A 9173-nucleotide genomic window follows, 5' to 3' on the forward strand; every position below is an offset into this window, starting at 1 on the left:
TAATAACACGTTACTGTGGGTGTTTATACATGGTAAAGGTGTTTTCTGAAGCTGTGTAGCCCTAAGATTCAGTTTAAGAGACTTTCCTTTTTTTATTGCTTTAAAGTGCTTTTCAGCTCCTGAATAGCGTTTTCCATGCATTTAAAATGTTTGCCATGTAACTTTTGGCTGAAGGTTTTCTTGATGTTTTAACTGTAATAACACGTTACTGTGGGTGTTTATACATGGTAAAGGTGTTTTCTGAAGCTGTGTAGCCCTTAGATTCAGTTTAAGAGACTTTCCTTTTTTTATTGCTTTAAAGTGCTTTTCAGCTCCTGAATAGCGTTTTCCATGCATTTACAATGTTTGGCATGTAACTTCTGGCTGAAGGTTTTCTTGATGTTTTAACTATAATAACATGTTACTGTGGGTGTTTATACATGGTAAAGGTGTTTTCTGAAGCTGTGTAGCCCTTAGATTAAGTTTAAGAGACTTTCCTTTTTTTATTGCTTTAAAGTGCTTTTCAGCTCCTGAATAGCGTTTTCCATGCATTTACAATGTTTGGCATGTAACTTCTGGCTGAAGGTTTTCTTGATGTTTTAACTGTAATAACATGTTACTGTGGGTGTTTATGCATGGTAAAGGTGTTTTCTGAAGCTGTGTAGCCCTTAGATTCAGTTTAAGAGACTTTCCTTTTTTTATTGCTTTTTTATTGCTTTAAAGTGCTTTTCAGCTCCTGAATAGCGTTTTCCTTGCATTTACAATGTTTGGCATGTAACTTTTGGCTGAAGGTTTTCTTGATGTTTTAACTGTAATAACATGTTACTGTGGGTGTTTAAACATGGTAAAGGTGTTTTCTGAAGCTGTGTAGCCCTTAGATTCAGTTTAAGAGACTTTCCTTTTTTTATTGCTTTAATTTTCTGAAGCTGTGTAGCCTTTAGATTAAGTTTAAGAGACTTTCCTTTTTTTATTGGTTTAAAGTGCTTTTCAGCTCCTGAATAGCGTTTTCCATGCATTTACAATGTTTGGCATGTAACTTCTGGCTGAAGGGTTTTCTTGATGTTTTAACTGTAATAACACGTTACTGTGGGTGTTTATACATGGTAAATGTGTTTTTTAAGAGACTTTCCTTTTTTTATTGCTTTAAAGTGCTTTTCAGCTCCTGAATAGCGTTTTCCTTGCATTTACAATGTTTGGCATGTAACTTTTGGCTGAAGGTTTTCTTGATGTTTTAACTGTAATAACATGTTACTGTGGGTGTTTAAACATGGTAAAGGTGTTTTCTGAAGCAAAAAGGAAAGTCTCTTAAACTGAATCTAAGGGCTACACAGCTTCAGAAAACACCTTTACCATGCATAAACACCCACAGTAACATGTTATTACAGTTAAAACATCAAGAAAACCTTCAGCCAAAAGTTACATGCCAAACATTGTAAATGCATGGAAAACGCTATTCAGGAGCTGAAAAGCACTTTAAAGCAATAAAAAAAGGAAAGTCTCTTAAACTGAATCTTAGGGCTACACAGCTTCAGAAAACACCTTTACCATGTATAAACACCCACAGTAACGTGTTATTACAGTTAAAACATCAAGAAAACCTTCAGCCAGAAGTTACATGCCAAACATTGTAAATGCATGGAAAACGCTATTCAGGAGCTGAAAAGCACTTTAAAGCAATAAAAAAAGGAAAGTCTCTTAAACTGAATCTAAGAGCTACACAGCTTCAGAAAACACCTTTACCATGTATAAACACCCACAGTAACGTGTTATTACAGTTAAAACATCAAGAAAACCTTCAGCCAGAAGTTACATGCCAAACATTGTAAATGCATGGAAAACGCTATTCAGGAGCTGAAAAGCACTTTAAAGCAATAAAAAAAGGAAAGTCTCTTAAACTGAATCTAAGGGCTACACAGCTTCAGAAAACACCTTTACCATGTTTAAACACCCACAGTAACATGTTCTTACAGTTAAAACATCAAGAAAACCTTCAGCCAAAAGTTACATGCCAAACATTGTAAATGCAAGGAAAACGCTATTCAGGAGCTGAAAAGCACTTTAAAGCAATAAAAAAAGGAAAGTCTCTTAAACTGAATCTAAGGGCTACACAGCTTCAGAAAACACCTTTACCATGCATAAACACCCACAGTAACATGTTATTACAGTTAAAACATCAAGAAAACCTTCAGCCAAAAGTTACATGGCAAACATTTTAAATGCATGGAAAACGCTATTCAGGAGCTGAAAAGCACTTTAAAGCAATAAAAAAAGGAAAGTCTCTTAAACTGAATCTTAGGGCTACACAGCTTCAGAAAACACCTTTACCATGTATAAACACCCACAGTAACGTGTTATTACAGTTAAAACATAAAGAAAACCTTCAGCCAGAAGTTACATGCCAAACATTGTAAATGCATGGAAAACGCTATTCAGGAGCTGAAAAGCAATTTAAAGCAATAAAAAAAGGAAAGTCTCTTAAACTGAATCTAAGGGCTACACAGCTTCAGAAAACACCTTTACCATGTTTAAACACCCACAGTAACATGTTATTACAGTTAAAACATCAAGAAAACCTTCAGCCAAAAGTTACATGCCAAACATTGTAAATGCATGGAAAACGCTATTCAGGAGCTGAAAAGCACTTTAAAGCAATAAAAAAAGGAAAGTCTCTTAAACTTAATCTAAGGGCTACACAGCTTCAGAAAACACCTTTACCAAGTATAAACACCCACAGTAACATGTTATTATAGTTAAAACATCAAGAAAACCTTCAGCCAGAAGTTACATGCCAAACATTGTAAATGCATGGAAAACGCTATTCAGGAGCTGAAAAGCACTTTAAAGCAATAAAAAAAGGAAAGTCTCTTAAACTGAATCTAAGGGCTACACAGCTTCAGAAAACACCTTTACCATGTATAAACACCCACAGTAACGTGTTATTACAGTTAAAACATCAAGAAAACCCTTCAGCCAGAAGTTACATGCCAAACATTGTAAATGCATGGAAAACGCTATTCAGGAGCTGAAAAGCACTTTAAAGCAATAAAAAAAGGAAAGTCTCTTAAACTGAATCTAAGGGCTACACAGCTTCAGGAAACACCTTTACCATGTTTAAACACCCACAGTAACATGTTATTACAGTTAAAACATCAAGAAAACCTTCATCCAAAAGTTACATGCCAAACATTGTAAATGCATGGAAAACGCTATTCAGGAGCTGAAAAGCACTTTAAAGCAATAAAAAAAGGAAAGTCTCTTAAACTGAATCTAAGGGCTACACAGCTTCAGAAAACACCTTTACCATGTTTAAACACCCACAGTAACATGTTATTACAGTTAAAACATCAAGAAAACCTTCATCCAAAAGTTACATGCCAAACATTGTAAATGCATGGAAAACGCTATTCAGGAGCTGAAAAGCACTTTAAAGCAATAAAAAAAGGAAAGTCTCTTAAACTGAATCTAAGGGCTACACAGCTTCAGAAAACACCTTTACCATGTATAAACACCCACAGTAACGTGTTATTACAGTTAAAACATCAAGAAAACCTTCAGCCAGAAGTTACATGCCAAACATTGTAAATGCATGGAAAACGCTATTCAGGAGCTGAAAAGCACTTTAAAGCAATAAAAAAAGGAAAGTCTCTTAAACTGAATCTAAGGGCTACACAGCTTCAGAAAACACCTTTACCATGTTTAAACACCCACAGTAACATGTTGTTACAGTTAAAACATCAAGAAAACCTTCATCCAAAAGTTACATGCCAAACATTGTAAATGCATGGAAAACGCTATTCAGGAGCTGAAAAGCACTTTAACCCTTTCCTGCCGGACCATTCAAATATGGGTCGAAAAAGACCCATAGAACCCGCCTTAATAACTTTGCCATCCAATCACCGATTTTATTTCTGAAAACTGCCAGATACTCATGACAACTTAAGCTCAAAGCACATATCATTGGTTAAGGGGTTAGTGGGAGGGGGAAATAAATCTATCGTCTGCAACGGCAGCCATTGTTTTCTGAGGCGGAGCCAGAGCGGAGACCATGGGAGATTGCCTACAGTGTTAGATATACAGCTTCGAATTGAAATCGGAGACGATATTATGAGTTAAGACAAGTTCCTTAATATGTGTTGTCAATATTGTCTATTAAAAGTCTCAACTTTTTACTTACGAAGAATTTGTTTGTGGGAGTGACGCGAGTGTTTTCAGGAAAGAATGACGTGTCCGGCTTGGCCGTTTGTGACAGGCAGCAATGACGGTAGTAGCACTGTTTAGCTTCGATTTGAGCAGATTTCTAAAAAACTTCGAAAAACAACATTAACAAGGTAGATTATGTTTACTCTAAGCCAAATGTACATGCCTTGTTTGGCCAATTCGGTCGATTGTGGAAGAAACTCGAACGTTTTTTACTTATCGAGAGGAGTATCTAGCCATAGCGCTAGCTGCTTTTAGCTGCTTTTGGGACAGGATAATTCCGGTTTCCCCCATGTCTCCACTAGTCACAAGAATGGTCATAACTTTTAATCAAAATAAGGTATTTCTAATCTGTCTTCTGTTCTACATTGCCCACAGACTTGTGGATATTCCACCTACTCAAAGTTTTTCTCTATCTTGTAATTAAAGTGGTGACAAATTCAGTTGTCTGATGAGGTATGGTGGATGGAGAAGTTTTTGTTAAAAATATCTACCTGAAACCACTTTGATAAAATATGATTTGCCTTAAAGCAATAAAAAAAGGAAAGTCTCTTAAACTTAATCTAAGGGCTACACAGCTTCAGAAAACACCTTTACCATGTATAAACACCCACAGTAACATGTTATTATAGTTAAAACATCAAGAAAACCTTCAGCCAGAAGTTACATGCCAAACATTGTAAATGCATGAAAAACGCGATTCAGGAGCTGAAAAGCACTTTAAAGCAATAAAAAAAGGAAAGTCTCTTAAACTGAATCTAAGGGCTACACAGCTTCAGAAAACACCTTTACCATGTATAAACACCCATAGTAACGTGTTATTACAGTTAAAACATCAAGAAAACCCTTCAGCCAGAAGTTACATGCCAAACATTGTAAATGCATGGAAAACGCTATTCAGGAGCTGAAAAGCACTTTAAAGCAATAAAAAAAGGAAAGTCTCTTAAACTTAATCTAAAGGCTACACAGCTTCAGAAAACACCTTTACCATGTATAAACACCCACAGTAACATGTTATTACAGTTAAAACATCAAGAAAACCTTCAGCCAAAAGTTACATGCCAAACATTGTAAATGCATGGAAAACGCTATTCAGGAGCTGAAAAGCACTTTAAAGCAATAAAAAAAGGAAAGTCTCTTAAACTGAATCTAAGGGCTACACAGCTTCAGGAAACACCTTTACCATGTTTAAACACCCACAGTAACATGTTATTACAGTTAAAACATCAAGAAAACCTTCATCCAAAAGTTACATGCCAAACATTGTAAATGCATGGAAAACGCTATTCAGGAGCTGAAAAGCACTTTAAAGCAATAAAAAAAGGAAAGTCTCTTAAACTGAATCTAAGGGCTACACAGCTTCAGAAAACACCTTTACCATGTTTAAACACCCACAGTAACATGTTATTACAGTTAAAACATCAAGAAAACCTTCATCCAAAAGTTACATGCCAAACATTGTAAATGCATGGAAAACGCTATTCAGGAGCTGAAAAGCACTTTAAAGCAATAAAAAAAGGAAAGTCTCTTAAACTGAATCTAAGGGCTACACAGCTTCAGAAAACACCTTTACCATGTATAAACACCCACAGTAACGTGTTATTACAGTTAAAACATCAAGAAAACCTTCAGCCAGAAGTTACATGCCAAACATTGTAAATGCATGGAAAACGCTATTCAGGAGCTGAAAAGCACTTTAAAAAAGATCTTAAAAGAACCTAGAATATTTGGAACCCCAACTAGGCTATTAGGAATAGCTTGGTCAGGTTACACGTTTTAAGTAGGGTCAGTATATATTATATATAATAAGTTGTTGGATTGAGGTTTGGCTCATATGGTTGCATTTTGTATTCTATCTCTGATTAAATGAATTGGACATAAATGTTATAAATCATGCTTTATTAAGATGTTTTTGCTGCAGAGCTGCTGGTAAAGGTCTCCCTGGCTTCTTCAGGGCTGTTTGGGAAGCTGACCTCCATTTCTATATCATTCTGAAAAACAACACAGTGAGTCAAAGATAAAACGAAGTATAGATTAATAGAGATACTAATTTCATAAACTAACCTCCTAAGTCAAGCCATAACAAAAAATAGTTGATGATCCCTCGCACTGCTGATGTAGTAAACGTTCCGCTGTTTTCACCTAAGGAATTTTAGAGATGTTGCAATGCAATGTCTCTATCATAAAAACAAAAGACAGCTAGCTGTATATTAACTATTAATGGCATATTTTGATTTAATCAACAGATTTACCACTGTTGGGGGATGAAAAGGACAAGTTCTCTCGCCACCTCTGTGGCTGGCAACCATTCCTGTACTGGGCTTTCTGGACACATCACACAAACATCATGGACTGTCATTCATTTGAGAGTGTTTAGCGGTTACAACACCGAAATAATTGTAAAGCGCTAGGACCTGAGTAAGGGTTAGTGGTAGGAGGCTGGGACCAGCACTGGATGCAGAGAAGGGGTTAGTGGAAGGAGGCTGGGACCAGCGCTGGATGCAGAGCAGGGGTTAGTGGAAGGAGGCTGGGACCAGCGCTGGATGCAGAGCAGGGGTTAGTGGAAGGAGGCTGGGACCAGCCCTGGATGCAGAGCAGGGGTTAGTGGAAGGAGGCTGGGACCAGTGCTGGATGCAGAGCAGGGGGTTGGAACCAGTGCTGGATGCAGAGCAAGGGTTAGTGGAAGGAGGCTGGGACCAGCGCTGGATGCAGAGCAGGAGGTAGGGCTAGGAGGCTGGGACCAGTGCTACGCAGAGCAGGGGTTAGTGGAAGGAGACTGGGACCAGCGCTGGAAGCAGAGCAGGAGGTTGGGACCAGTGCTGGATGCAGAGCAGGGGTTAGTGGAAGGAGGCTGGGACCAGCGCTGGATGCAGAGCAGGAGGTAGGGCTAGGAAGCTGCCAACAGACCGCTGTCAAGGAAAGTGGCCTTTTTGCTTCTGATTCACGTCTTTCGTAGCACTCCGCAAGTAGTCCGGTAACTTTTCAACCCCAGCGTACTCCGTTGCTTAGCGACGTCAGCTGATTTGAAGCTTGAAGAATGTTCAACGTCTATGAAGTTCAACGTCTTTGGCGAACTATTTCTCTGCTGATCAACACTATGAATGGTAACAAATTAATTGTAAAAAGACACACTGTCTTAAGTAATTTTGTTGGCAAGTAGCCGTGTAATAAGCGGGATAATGTATAGAACGCCGGTCATAGTCGGGAAAATAAGCCCCTTCAGCCCACATTACCTCCGCAGTTAGGACTTCATTTTTTGTCACAGCATCGGTTATCGACCCCTGCTGCTAGGCGTAGCACTGGACCTCGCTGTGGTGAGAAAGCCGGTGATGGGTGCTGCTGTAGCTTTGCTGGCAGCACCCATCACCGGGCTGCTGTAGCTTTGCTAGCAGCAGCGCTCTGATGTTTGCTACCTTTGGAATGGCTAGTTAATGCCGCCTCTCCCATGTTTGAAATGTCGAATGATTTTCCACCACACAACCGACATTTTGCTCGTCCCGGGTCTTTGTCTGTTTAATGTATCTTTCCATTTGTAGCCAAGCATCGTTAAAGCTACACTTTCCTGGCATTTTGAATGATCCCTCGCGCTTCTCTGAGTTACTGTTGCTATGGCCATCTAACTTTTCAGTTGAGAGCGTATGCCTGCTTATATTTTGAACGTATTTCTTTTAAACGCATGTGAATTATTTAAAACTCAGCGTAAATGAACAACATGAAAATATGATTATAACAACTTTCCATGACTTTTCCAAAACTTTTGGGATTAAATTTTTTTCAAGCACTTTTCCAGGCCTGGAAATAACCATTTAAAAATTCCATGACTTTTCCAGGTTTTCCATGACCGTACGAACCCTGTAAGTTGTAAGAGAAATAAGTGATATTTGAATTGGAACAAATACATTGCATTTACATTGCACAATTGTATGTGACGGGAAGAAACTTGGATGGCACTGTAGTTCATTGAAATGGGTATAGTTCTCACATTGTACATTTACAAATCTGTCTTGGTTTCAGTTATTGAAGAACACACTGCGAGGGACAACACCCTGCAGGGATGGCGGCGTTATCCCACCACACAGTGCACACGTAAGTGTAACACACTGAACATGTGGGGTCCCATGTTTGTTGTCATTATTGGGAATCTATGTAAATATATTAAAATGTTATCAAATTGTGATATATTTAATCCCTTCTTCCTGAAGCTAAAATATTATAGTTATAAATTATTGAATTGGCTGGTGAGCCAAAATATAAACCAGAATAAAAAGTAATTTAATATTCACATCTTGTTTATGCAGCTTTCGAAAGAGTCCTACTAGAGGCTATCCGGGAGATTTGGATATGCCATCTAACGTCCATGGTGGAGAGCCTGGTGCAGGGTGGACACAGAGGTCAGCCACAGCAAGAGGATGACTGCATCCAAATTCCCCTCATGGACACAGAGGCCCTTGACAGATTTGAGGAGCATCTCCAAAGCTCAGAAAATAAGAAGAAGATGGTAAGATTGTAGATTTCAATATTATTCATTAAAGAATACATTTTTACAAATTGTTACAGTAGCTAATATTATAGCTACTTTGTGTCTACGGGCATATCACTACTCTGTACTGTTTTTAAAGCTTTTGCTTTGTTTGGAACATTTTTCTCAGATCAATGTACTGTCCCAGAGCGGAGGGCAGACCATCTCAAAGACTGTCTGGAGAATCGCCCAAAAAGTGTTTGCCAATGGCTTGGCTAAACAGCTGAACTGGTGTGGCCGAGGAGACAAGAGGGGCCTGAAAGCATAAGGTGTGCTGCAGTAATTATTGGTAAGTACATAGGACGACCTACCGCGCTGCACCTGAGCTGCTCCAAACTTTTCCCAAACTTTTTTGTCTTGTTTATTGGTTTACTCGGCACGGCTTTTTTCCTTGGAGCTCGACGCTACTGTTCCTGTTGAACTAGCCAATTCAACGTTCTGACGAATTATCTTGGCTGGCATAAACTATTAACGTAAG

This window comes from Hypomesus transpacificus, chromosome 13, assembly GCF_021917145.1.
Source record: "Hypomesus transpacificus isolate Combined female chromosome 13, fHypTra1, whole genome shotgun sequence".
Taxonomy (NCBI): domain Eukaryota; kingdom Metazoa; phylum Chordata; class Actinopteri; order Osmeriformes; family Osmeridae; genus Hypomesus; species Hypomesus transpacificus.